The following is a 14,565-nucleotide window of genomic DNA, read 5'->3' on the forward strand; positions in this document are numbered from 1 at the left end:
AGGAGAATGAGAGTGAAAGGTAAGTGGATGTGATGGAAAGGAGAAAGGGGAGTAGGGGAAGAAGGGGACGATGATGGAAAGTGAGGGTAGTTATGAGTCCTGAAGACAAGAGAGGTCTGAGAGCAGTTGGTTCTTGTCCTTACAGTGAGTGGAGGAGGTTTGCGTTGTGTACCGAGTGATGATGTTGGTGTTGGATATTTATATCAATGGGTGGGTATAGCCCAGTAGATGCTGAAGGTTAAGAATCAGATGGTCAGCACCTGTCTGTACTCTGCGCAATAACAGGAAAAAACTTTGCTTTAACAAAACAGCAGGAAATCCCTGTAATGACACCATTAAACGGACACCTCAACTGTAAACCCTTTTCTTATAATCATAATTACATGATATGCAGAAGCTTTGTGGATTCAATAGTCTTAAACTTGCCTTTAACTGTCGTGATCTTGCTAAGGAAGAACAGAAGATTTATTTTACCTGTCTCGCTAAAATGATAACCACAAACTTAGTGGTCATGTACAGGTCGTTAACATCTACACTCTGCTGTCTTCTCGATCTATCCCATTCCTAGACCTTGATACCCTTTAACTTTGAGTCTGACACCGAAAACAACATTCCTGTAGATGTTAGGAAGTATGGCCTCAGGATGCTGCTATCATGTTAGGTATAATAGAGCTTTGTACCGATACTTGCAAATTCATGGAAGACCACAGGGTACTCTACAGTAGATTATATTAAAAATGTTTATCTTTATTTGTGAGAAAATCGTGATACTCAAAGAATTCGTATTTATTTGTTAGAGCTATTCTATATAGTTTTTTTATCTGCATATCTACTTCGGTATCTGTTTATAAATTAATTCATCTCTATCTATTGAGTAGCGTTTTCATATTAGTACTGAGATGTCCCTCCTTGCTACCCACAACATTGAGGAAAGGCAAAGTTGACAAGTAAAAATGCTAAGTGGATAATCTAGGGGTTGAAATACGCGGATGCAGCAAGTAAGGAACACACACACACACTGTTCGTGACAGACAAATTGTTATGAAAGGGAGAAGATGATTATCATGTAAACTGAGTAATTTAATAACATTATATTAAGTATTGATTAAGTTAGTTAATTAGATACATTAAATAACGCAAGTAAATCACAAAATATGCAATTATCAAAACAAAAGTAACACAACTCTGGACCTACCAAAACACACCAGAATATTACCCAATTATTCTTACTTTGCATATTAAATACTCTTACTATATACAACAACACAAAAACCTGATAGAAATGGCAGCTCAGGTAGCAAGTCTAGGTTGCGATTGCCAACCACAAGGAACCAGGGATTAACGCCGTAGTCCACTACCATCAAACCATCATAACACCGCCAGCAGCACCCCTTAATACAATTCGTCGTCCACACCCCAGGAGAAGAGGAACACCGTAAGCCACAGAGAAGAGACTCAGCTCACCAGGCAGACACATTGCCTCGATACCTCGTTCTCATAGTCAGATGGGAAACTGGTCTCATAGTCGGATGGGAGACTGGTTCTAAGACGGTGCTCACTGGGGTAGAGTAGCTTCGTGAAGCAGTTTCTTCTCCTGGTGTCAAGTTGGAGCAAGTGATGGTTATGGTGGTAGAGTGAGGAGGGGACAGAGTCGTCACATTAGAACCTAATGTCAAAAAAGTAGTCTCATCACCGTATCTTATACACAGGGACAGAGAACACCAAATGTACGGTGTCGACTAGGGCCCTTAGCACTGAGGTTGACTGGCGTGCCTTAAATCGGTCCCTTATTACCACCTCTCTTTCTTGTGGTGAAGCTGGGAATAATTTTTCCGTTCTTTTTGATATTCGATGTTACCCAAAGCTGTAATTTTCTTTACGAAGATTCTTTAGGTGTGTAGCAATAAATTGTGACATAGTCATGATATGACAGAGGAGTGTGTGTGTGACCTTACAAAAGTCTGTTTTCTAAGTCGGTTTTATCAAAGCGCGAGGACACACACACACACACACACACACACACACACACACACGCACCACTAACCTCTCTCATCATTTCACTCTTCCCTCGTTAGACTTTGAGACAATAGCTGCACAATCACATTAAGTTATTTACTCCTCATTACACGTGATTCATCTCTCCAAAACCGGATAATACACGGGAATCATCCGTTACAGAAATGTAACACGGGAGTTCCAGGGCACCTGGCAGAATACTCAATAGCGATAGAAAGTTATAATATGATAGTGATCTCAAAGTGACGAAAAATCCTTCTGTTCTAAAGTTGGGCCAAACTTAGTTGTTTCTCGAAAAAGACATTTGAGTATCCCAGAAGCAAACTATGGTCTGGCTTATGATGCTCTCTTAAATATTATCTTATATTTGGCATAATGAAGAGGAGAAAGAAAAAGGGAGAGGAAGGAGAAGGAATGGAGGTAGAAGGGAAGATAAAAGAAGATGAAAGGGTAAGAACAGAGGAGAAATAGGAAAAGAGGGAGGTAGAGGAGAGCGAAAGAAAAGAGGACTCGAAAGATAGAGACAGAGGATGAGGGAGGAAGGTGGAGAGGAAGGAGTGACACAGGCGTGGCAGCGTTAATGATGATATGCAAAGAAATATTTCCTTGCATAGGAAATCAAGTTCTCCGAAGAATTATGACATATTTTGCCAAAGAACTCAAAACTATCATAATTTTTGTCATAGCTGTCAGCATACTAAGAGATAACATTATTAACATATATCACTTGTTGATAAATGAAACTTGTGCAAAATCCCTATGTTTAGTGACCCTCTTCAACGCTTGTATTCACACTGCCGTTGCTTCTTTTACGTTCTCTTCATGACTCTGTGAACACAAGAAAGAGTGACCTGCGAGGCATTATTGTTCAGGCAGGGGACTGCCTGGAGGATGTGTGTTTTGTTGCGCAGGCCTGGAGTGCAAGATGACGCTCCAACACTTTCATATATATATATATATATATATATATATATATATATATATATATATATATATATATATATATATATATATATATATATATGTGTGTGTGTGTGTGTGTGTGTGTGTGTGTGTGTCTGTACTAGATTTCATAGTTTTTGTGACAAAAACCAATAAATATTATCCGTGTGTAATAAACCAGTCTGTTCCTTTGTACAGCTCACAGCCTTACTCGTACAGGTAGCCCTAAAACACATGACTTAAAGATGTATACAGTAACCAACACCACATACATCCCCCTCCTCTAACACTCCCCTTACTTCTCAGGTGGTCTCATGTGTCCCTCCCAGTAGCTGCTTCCTCAAGACTTCCTCCCTTCACACACTTACCATTACCCTCGAGGAAACAATTTGCCACTGAAATATACAACAACAGCGTTACTAATTTTTCGATGATGTCAAATTTTTCTAATTTCTATTTGAGTCTAATCACATGTTATTTCCTTATTACGGTCGATCGGCGGTGTCTAGAGGATCGGGGGGCCAGAGGTGAGTCTAAGCAACAAGCTTCACTGTACATATTGCCGGGAACAGAGTGCAAGTCCCCTCCAGTAAGTGTTTGATTTACGCTAAAAGAGTTTCACATCCTAGAACAGACATTTCATTTATTCTTGAATTAAAGTTGATTAAAATTATATCAAAATAGACACTCGATAAACAACAGCTCATTGATTTTATTCATACACAGATTGTCGGGTTTAGGAGCTGCTGGTGAGTAGTTTCGTGTTAGCATTTGACATCTCGTAAATGGGTGTCGCTTCCTGGATCCATAATTTATTGTAAATAAGACTTAACAGTTATTGAAAGACGATATCACTCAGGCGCCTGGTAAACCAGACTTCAGTTACTGCATTAAAGACAGTCGTCTTCTTCTGCTTCTTCTTTTTCTTCTGAGATGAAATGTTTGGGATGAAATAAGATGATGAGAGAGGTATGGAAGAACGTGATGAGAGGGGTATAGAAGAATGTGGCGAATAAATGTGAATACTTGCAAGTGTAATGAGAAGATTGAAAAAAAATAATGATTAAGAATGAAAAATGAGAGACAACAGTAGTAAAAATATCGTAAATAGACAACATTTGTCGATAAAGAATGACGAACAGACGACCGGAAGAGAAATAAAAAGATAGACAGAGTGAAGATAAGAGGATAATGGGACTGAAATGATAGAAAAACAGGATAATAGTGTAAAACGTGGACGGAACAATATGATAAAAATATATATTGTCACGAGAGAATGACAGAAATAGAACGTAGATGAAGAAAATTATATGGACAATAAAAAAACAAACAACAATCAGTTTGTACAAAGGTTGAAAATGATGAAAGTGCAAACGTTTACAATCAGACAATACCATATACAGTTATAAACGTAGAGGGAAAGATAAACATGATATATAAAACACAGTTATTATTTGGAGAGAATAACAGAAGAGAAACCCAACAACTGTACTGTTATGTGTTATCATCTCACCTAAGAGACAATTGGACAAACCACCCGGGCCATGATGTCACCAAAGCTACCAATTATGTCATCCAGTTTTTGGTGACATTATCATTACACCGGCGAAAACTTGATTAACCTTAAGATGTTTGACCTCGCTACTGATAACGTCACTGTTTTTGTGATGATGTCACTCTTCAGGAGATAACGTTATTATGGTTCTTAGTGATGACATCAACTTAAAGTCGATATTAATGTCATTAGGTCTCCTTGAAGCGGTGCCCCCCCACACACACAATTCCTCTCTTCCTCCTTTGATAATAAGCAGAGAAAAACTGGCTAAGGAAACCAAGAAAGTGTAAACACCATCACTGTTATCTATCTTCTATTGGAGTGGATTTGGGGGCTAATATTTCCTGCCAGTAACGAGGTTTGGAAAGTTTAAACACCTGCGTATCTGTACACATCTGTAGGTCTTACAGCTGGTGTGCATCAGGCCAGACCAAAGATATTTAGATTTCCAGGAATATGATTTTAATTCCATTAGGTTTATGAAAAGTTCCGTAAGTAGAGAATAAGTATAAATATATTATTAGAATTGTATTTATGAATGTTAACTTTGTGACATAAAATCAACAAAAACAGCATACAATTTATATACAAGCAATCAACTACTAGGTATTATTCTTCACAATATTTCTGATGTTTCTAAGAACTCCAACATTCTCTAAAATAATAATACAGAAAATACTTAAACTAACGATAAAAACAGATGACTATTCAGTTCAGCACAGCCAGTAAGTGAAGGTTACCAGCTGAGAGAGACAAGAAATGGTGCTGAAATTTAATGTACGCAAAAAATGTGTGTAAGGTTACAAACCTGTGAAAAGATGATTAATTTTACTAGTCATTTTGCTCTGGATTCCTGTCTTAGATATATTGTGGGAAACTGATATTTGCACGTACAGCAGCGGACAAAACTCCTGAGACACTTGGCTGTATTGGTTTTTATATTAAGGAGTGTTTGTGCTGTTGTTGTTTTTATCCATTTTGCTGTTTCGACCTAATATGTAAATAAGTGTAAATAAGTGAAGGATTTTATTTCTGATAGTCGAAGTGATTCGGGTTAATATATGGTCGTGTTATAAATGACCCAAAACTCTTATATACGTACAACTGTTAGTATTGGTTTTGATTATCGCATCCATAAGTGTTGGTGAAGCCGTTGTTGTTGTCACCAGCGCCAACGTTAAGTGGGTCACGAGAAGCCTAAATAAGGTTGATGGAATGTTAGAAATGTTAGTGCAAAGACGTTCACTGACCTCGAGGAACTTAACCGCAAGCACTGTGTATTTTGGTCTGTAATCTATAAAAGTAAACAGAAAGTAAAGGTCTATAAATTTGATCTCTCGTTCAGTACTACGTGAAGAAAAGATAAGAATGACACACAGTTCGTTAAGATAGATGTTATTTATGAGAGAGAAAACTTTAAATTATTTCATATAACTAGTTAACTTTATGCTTGTATTATTAAGCATTTTTTCTCTTCTTTTTGGATAATTGGGTTGTTGTAGGTCGTGACTGTGCTTATGTTGTTCACACCTATTGCTACGGGAGGTGTTAAAGATGAAATTTCCTTCAGTTTTTATATACTATCACACAAGATATTACAACCATCAGACTCTCCCAGTAGCACAAATCGTGATCGTCAAACGTGCCCAGAGCCAGCGATAACGTGTTAAAAATTATATATAATCTACTATTTCGGTAATATAGCATTCAACACACACACACACACACACACACACACACACACACACACACACACACACACCGCCGAGAGTTTTCAATAAAATTCTTAAAACTTTTTACTCTAATAAAATCAAGTCTTCCCACTCACGCCCGTCCTACCCTCACCGCCCTTGCCGTGTACCTATTCACCCGTATCTTATCTCCTTCTCACCTCCAATCACTCTCCCATTCTCCATCTCTCCTTCTTCTTCACCTCATCCTTCAACACTCTCCTCACTCACGGTCCATATACCATCCCACACAACTTAACCACACACCCAGCCAACTATTCCGTCAGCCTCTTTCCTCCTTTCATCCTTCCCTTTCCTTTCCCCGTTCTCTCTATATCTCATTGTCTCACATCCCTTGGAGATTTAATTTACATACTCACCTACCTTATTTACTACTTTGTTTCTCTCTTGTTATATCCTATTCCTACGTCTTCTCTATTATATCTCTTTATTTCACTTCTTCTCTTCTTCTCTCTCACCTTTCTCTCTCCTCCCCTTCATGTTTCCTCCCTCTAACCTCTCTCTCCCTCGGTATCGTCTCTCCAACAAATTCTTCTTCCCTCACTCCCACAGCCACTACCCACCACAGCTTGGTCACGACAACCAATGGTACCACTCTCTCAAGGAACCATGACCCTGTTAGCTGGCCACGGAGAAATAATTTACTGACCCACTTAACAGAGATTCATCTGCATGTAAATACGACACAAAGTAAAAACATCAAGTGGATCGAATAAACTTCTTAACCAAAGGGTGAGTCGAGACATATTTTTTTTAACTAGACTTGATTTATAGTTTAGTTACCCAATGAAACATTTTTTTTTTTTACAGTAAGGAATGTCTCAAGATGCTATTAACCCAGTAAAGTAATCAGATATCCCATGAAATAAATGTACAGCTTATCTAAAATTCATTCATCTTTCCCTAAAGGACCTGAAGCTAACAAAATCAGTGAGACTCTTGAGCTACAAGTTATTGGGTGGATTTTTTTTTTGTAAAGTTCATTGGAAATACGACTGATTCATTTTTGCAAGCAGATTATTATCTCTCTCTCTCTCTCTCTCTCTCCTTATCTATCTATCTATCTATCTATCTATCTATCTATCTATCTATCTATCTATCTATCTTTCTATCTATCTATCTATCTATCTATCTATCTATCTATCTATCTATCTATCTATCTATCTATCTATCTATCTATCTATCTTTCTATCTATCTATATATATATCTACATTAAGATTCCTGCCGGAAGTAAGCACTAAGGCATTTCAGCGTGAATGTTTTTGTTTCATATGATATCGATCCTGAAGACATATTTATAATCTTACTGCCAGTGTGATCATACAGGTTACTTAAAGTTCTCCGGTCTTACAGGCTTGGCCAAGAAGTAATTTAGAAATACTGGCAATCGGTTACGTAATTCATACCTGCGTGAATTTCTAATAATAAAATGAAAAAATTGATTATTCTTACGTAATAGAAAATAGTAACGATACTAACCCAAAATTTAATCGCAATTCATCTCCAATTAATAGAATCTAAAATATTGGCATAAATGATCTCCAGAATTAGCCTTAATCGGTGACGTGGTGAAGATTTAAGACTTATATTAAACCAGTGTGATTATAAGTTAAGCCTTTGCGTCATCTTGCCTCGCTGGGTGAATAGACCATTTGAGGTTGATGAAGGCACGGGAGATATTTGCTAACGCTTTCCTCAACATAATCCAAATTTTTAATAGGAAATTATTCTCTGATGATAATAATAATAATAATAATAATAATAATAATAATAATAATAATAATAATAATAATAATAATTCTTTATATTCTAGTAAGTTTTTGCCACAATGCTTCAAGGTGACCGGAACAGAGAGCAAAAAATCAGATCCTCATTTTATCCAACTTTCAACCACCCACTATGCTATAACGTCTCCATAAACCATTAAACGCCTTACTCTCTTATCATTCAGGCACTTTGGTACTTCATTGGTGTACTTCTTCCTCTTTTGTGGTACTTCCTTCAGTTCATGGCTTCATTTCATTCTTGATAATTCTCTTCCTCTATTGACATACATCTCTTAAGTATATATTCCTTTTATCAAACTTTCACTTCCCGATATTTCTTTTTTTCCAAATAGTTTTATTCTTTTTATTTACTTCTTTCATCCTATTCATTCATTAATTCATTCATTCATACAACATTCATCTTTAGTTAATGTTACTTTCCATTTGGTTCTTTGAGTAATGTCGAATGAACAAATTCCTCACCACCCATACTTCCTTAACTTTCTTCGACACTTTCCATGTTTTTATTAATACACCTATTACTGTCTTCCCTTCTCCTACTCTGTAATTCACAGCGTTTTTCCTCGCTGTTGTTTTTGCTGACACATCCGCTCTGAGGTATCTGGACCAACCACCCCACCCACCCCACCCCTCCCTTTCTTCCTCCATTCTATTTCCATTCAATCTGGGGGGTCTCTCCGTTCTCTAGTTTCATCACTTTACGTTTATTATCATTCGCTATAAATTAATCTGTACATTTACTCTCCGTTTCCCATTCCCAAAGCATCTGATTTACATCCCATCGACGACTTACGTTCTTATCTACCAAAATTCGTCGTTTCTCAAGTTTTTTCCACTTGTTTTACTCGTAGAACCCCACCCATGGAAATCTTATACAGCTATTGCGACATTAAGCATTCTTTTCGTATATCTACTTTCATTGTGTGCCATTATCTCTCTACCCGCCGTACTCTGGGGCATTTTTCACTCGGTGTATACTAAATATGAATGACCATCAACTATATACCGCGTACATCATACATTTATAAAACTAATTATATGGTTTATAATTTATTAGTAAATATAATACTACTACTACTACTACTACTGATAATAATAATAATAATAATAATAATAATAATAATAATAATAATAATAATAATAATAATAATAATAATAATAATAATAATAACAATAATAAATTTTACTATTATTATTATTATTATTATTATTATTATTATTATTATTATTATTATTCAAAACTCAAGGACCTTGCTACGAGTGAACAAGTCGGGTGTCAGGTTCTGACCAATATAGCTAACCTTTCTCACTGACCATAGCTGGCGGCTTGCCTCAGGCAGGTCACAACCCACTTTATTATGGTCAGGAGTGTGACTCATTCCAAGTCTTTCGAGGTCATCGGTGTGTGTGTGTGTGTGTGTGTGTAATCGCGATTGTGTAATCGTGGACGTGACCTGACCAACACGTCTGACCTGATAATATATTTCACTTCAGCAAAAAATTATTCACTGCAAAGTTGACGCCTTCCTATTTATTATATATATATATTTATATATATATATATATATATATATATATATATATATATATATATATATATATATATATATATATATATATATGATAACAACAACATATTTTAATTACATTTGAACTATATATATATATATATATATATATATATATATATATATATATATATATATATTACTAAATAAATTTTATGAACTAATATAGAGAAGTTATGTGTATGTAAGCGCTTTACAGATAAGCTCCCTAACTATTTAGCATACAGAAGCAATTTACATTATATTACAAAGGTGTTGTAAATAAGGAGTGTCAAGGTAGAGTACGAGGGGAGGCTGGGATACCCTCCTGAGGAAGAGTATTCTGCTAGTACTTTTTTTTATAAATTTATACTATAAATTATAAAGGGTATTATACAGAACGTTCACTTAATTCTTAAAAGCGAACACTTATTACGTAATATGTTACAGTGGATTTTGCTGCTCATCGTCATAAAACTTTCTCTTTGGTATGTCTTATATATATGCTTCGTATAACATCACTATAGGTGTCAGATCTATACTTATCTATCGTCTATTTCTTCCGATGTTTTTCTCCTTTCTTTTTTCTGTATCAATTTACTGACAATATCACGCGAGACAGGTCGTGGCAACCTTCCTCGGAGGTCAAGTTACCAATAAACACTGAAGGTCACACAGTGTTCTCAGCAGTTGTTTATTTCCCACACGACTTGTCAGAAGGCGTCGTAAAATGTGATTAACTTTGCTTGTACCGCCCCCAGTCCTGCTGCCGCCTGGCCTTCCTCGCCAAGTGTAGTGAGCTGGCGGCTCTCGTGTTGCTGTGAGCTATTTTGATAGAGTATTATAAGTCTTCCAATGAGCTTTAATGTTGTTTCTTATTATTAATTTTGAGCCTCTTGTGTTACTGTAACTTGTTCTTGTATTATTGTAAATTAGTAAGTAAATCATGAGTCTTCCTTTAAACTGTATTGTAGTGAATTTGTTTATGTATCTTGTGATCATTGTACTGCTGTAACCTATTATGATATTGTTGTTATGATAGTTTGTGCACGTTGTGAGTCTTATACTACTATTACTTTTTACTGTTTTATGAGTTATTGAACACAGAATGGATTTTGCATTTCTGTAATAATTAATAATATTATTTGGGCATTTATATATTTCATAAATCTTGCGCTGCTGTAATCTGCTATTGTGCTTTAGTGAGTTCTGATGTATTTTACAAGACTTACACTAATGGAATCTACTATTGTAATGTATTGTGTCGTTTTGAGATCATTTTGTATTTTTAAATAGTTTTCTGTTGTAATATATCGTTATATTACAATGTTTTGAAGTGAGTCATTATATATTTTATGAACTTTTCAACTGAGTCATCATTGTGAGTTATGTGTTGTTGTTATATGTGAGTCCTTGTGCACTGTGTACACTCATATTGTTTTATACGCTTGTTGAAGATATATAACCTACCCCTGCCCCCTCCCTCTATCTCTCCATCCAACATCTGTTATCCTTCTAGCCGTGCATAACAAAGATAACGGGTCTAGGTTGACCGTTGCCCTCACTGTTATCACAGCTAGGATCACAAGGGATGATGGTATGTCACCTGGAGGCGTGTCGCTTATCGTCTTCCCGCCATCTCAAACTCCGACTCTCAAGGCTCTCCGTAAGATGAATAGTTGGGGGATTCTGACCCGGTGGGAATTTGACCGGCGGAGTTTACTGTGGTGGAATTTTGTCCACTGGGATTTTGTACGATGGTCTTTTGTCCAGTGGGGTCGGCTAAGGTGGGATTTTGTCCGGTGGGATTCAGTGTGGTAGGGATTTTCCGATGTATTTTTCTCCACTAAATCACTCACAATGGGGTTATGTCCGATAGGCTTTTGTCCATGGACAACACTATCAGCACTCCCACAGGACTCGTGACTCCTCCCGTCAAAACACATGATGTCATCCACAACAGGTAGTAAGGTTGCCAAATAACCAATGACCATTCTCTCTCACCTGACAGTCTCGTTTTACCTGCGGTTAACCGATTGAGGGTTTTTTCTTAATTAATTGCAATATAAAAAAGGCAGGTGTGTTTATTCTGAAAAAATCCTATATAACCGGTTATCACCTTGTTTGTATCACATCTTCAAGGCTGATTGAAGCCTCTTTAGTAAGTGACTTCAGGATAAAAACTGATCGAAGCATTCCACTTGTTTGGCGGCATCGTTAGAGCGTGTATTTGCTTCTTTACTCACTCCCAGAGGCGTAGAACTTGTCGTAAGTCTGTTTATATGTCTGTCGTAAAAGCTGTTGAGGTCTTCAGTGAGTTAATAAAAATGTAAACAAACAAGATCGTTCTGGGTATAAGAGAGGAGGATGGGTCTCTTACCTTCTGAGGAATTCTCTCTTAACTACAGTAATTTGTCTTAAGAGTAATACAGAAAGCTCCCCACACTGCATCAAAATACATAAACAGTACTTTACACAAAATATAACATAACGAAAAAAAATTGCATTTATCTTTTCATAAAACTATAACTTTCTCAATAAGTCCAAATGACGAATCAAAACATCACTCGTATAGCTTTAAAATGAACGCTTTCTCCCATCGCAAATTAAAGAAAAATACAGTGATTTTTTTTACTTATAATAAAAACACCTCCTCAACAAGGCTTAAAAAAAACATCAATCACAAGGACTTTAAATTTCAAATAATCATTTTTTTTTCCTCAAAGACGAAACTTGTCCGTGAGACCCGAGGAAGCTTGTCAAGGATCTTACTGAATAATGGCGGACATACATCACCAGAAGAAGGAAGTTTTTTTAATTGATTGCATAATTCTTCTACTCCGTTTTTGTATGAGGCTCCAACCAAGATTTATATATCTCATAATCTTTAATTACTTATGGACTAAAGAAATTATTAATCTTGTAACGCGCTTAAACACCTTAGTTGTTGACGCGCAGTAACAAACATACAGTTAACGAGGTTCATTACAGTGTCCTTTTAATATTCCCGCAACTGCTGATGACGAAGCTGTTGTTTTAATACGCTCCAGCTGAAAGGTTCTGATAATCTCTTAAACGGTTCATATTAAAGGTATTGTTTTAACCAAGGGGTAAATTAGATACACGGACAGACAAATAGATATAGATATAGATAAATCAGAATATGAGAAGGATTTAGGGGTACTGATAAGTAGGAATCTTATATCAAGACAACAATGCGTACACGAAACAAGGCTAACAAAGTACTTACGTTCGTACAAAGGAGTGTTAGTTACAAGACTAGCGAGGTTATCCTAAAACTATGTATTGCACTTGTGAGACCTCACTTGGATTGTGCCGTTCAGTTTTGATCACCGTACTATAGAATGGATATCGAATCCCTAGAGAGCATACAGAGGAGGATGACAAGAATAATCCCAGGCATTAGGATCCTTGAGTACAGAGACAGGTTAAAGCATCTGAATTTGCATTCCTTAGAGAGACGTGGAGTGGGAGGGGCGATATGATCAAGGTGTATAAATGGAAGTCAAGGTTAAACAAAGGTGGTATAACATAGGTACTTAAATTATCCAAACAGGAACGATCACGTAACAATGGTCTTAAATTAGACAAATTTAGATTTTGGCACGAGATAGGTAAACACTGGTTTGAAAATAGAGTAGTGGATGAGTGGAACAAGTTACCAAACATCATCATTAGGTCGAATACTCTGGATAGCTTCAAATATAGGTTGGGTGGCTATATGGATATATGTTCTTATGTTAACACCAGGAGAGGAACTTGGCCTAAGATGCAGCTCATCAAGCCAGCCATGCGGAATGATGTCCAGGAAGATGAAAAATCCGGGCATACCTTAATTAATTCTACTAACTAAGAGAATTATTTTCAGAACTAGTATTGCTTGTCAGACACGGAACATTCACTACAGAGAGCCTGAATGATCGCTAACGAAAACCAAGTCGTCTCGCAAAAGTTTCCTGCCAACCACTGATCTTTTCCCTCAAGTCTTTGCAATAGTAAACCCTCCAGTAATATTTGGTAGTACTCAGTAAGGCGTGATGATGGTGTTAGGCCCTTAGCGGATTCAAAGGTAAGGGGGAACTATTATTTTCTGCACGTGAGAAAATGCCGTTATGAATTCTGTACTGGGAAGGAGAAACGATAAAACAATATTAAAGGGTTAGTGCAGCTTATAACATCCTGGGAGGTATGTGAAGACAATTCCTGGGGCTCCTCCATCCACTGAGCTTCATCTTGAACAAATCTTCCTAAATCAACTTCATATGATGACCCCTGCTCGTGATTCTCTACAGTACACCTCATGCTGAAAAATCTGTCTATTACACCCACCTCTACGTTACATCTGCCACTGTTACTCTTTATAACTATATCAACAAATATATCGCCATGAAGTACGGCGCGCCTGCCACATGACAATTACTTCAAGCTGTCATGATACACCTGATCTTCCTGCTCACCTTGTCAGCCATCCCGTCAGTCAGTCTGTCCGTCTCCTCACGCCATCTCTGTGTCTTTATGTCTCACACTGACTTTCTGCCCTTTCCTGCCTCTCCAAGTACCTGTAAAAAAGAAGTTGACGTATGTTTCCCTTTCAACACCTCTCCCGAAAAACAAACCTATTCCATGACTTCAAGTTCTCATGCCCGTTACAAGATCCTCGACAAGAACGTACCCCACTCGTTCTGTCACGTTCTTGGGGGTAAAAACGTTCATCGTCTCCTGAGAGGAAAGCCAGATATAAGGGAAAGGTCACTTGTTCACTTTGGCTCTCCTGTCCCTGATCTTAGCCTGTCCTTGATCTTAGTGTCTGAACTAATGGTTTGTAGTATCCATCATCATAACTTACCCACTATGGCTTACCCATTACCCTCTCCTCAACCTGTCGGAATCACATTAATTATCCAAAGAAAGAAACAAATAAAGACACAATAGTCGTGACATAAGA

Source organism: Homarus americanus, unplaced genomic scaffold (genome assembly GCF_018991925.1).
Source record: "Homarus americanus isolate GMGI-L3 unplaced genomic scaffold, GMGI_Hamer_2.0 scaffold18703, whole genome shotgun sequence".
Taxonomy (NCBI): domain Eukaryota; kingdom Metazoa; phylum Arthropoda; class Malacostraca; order Decapoda; family Nephropidae; genus Homarus; species Homarus americanus.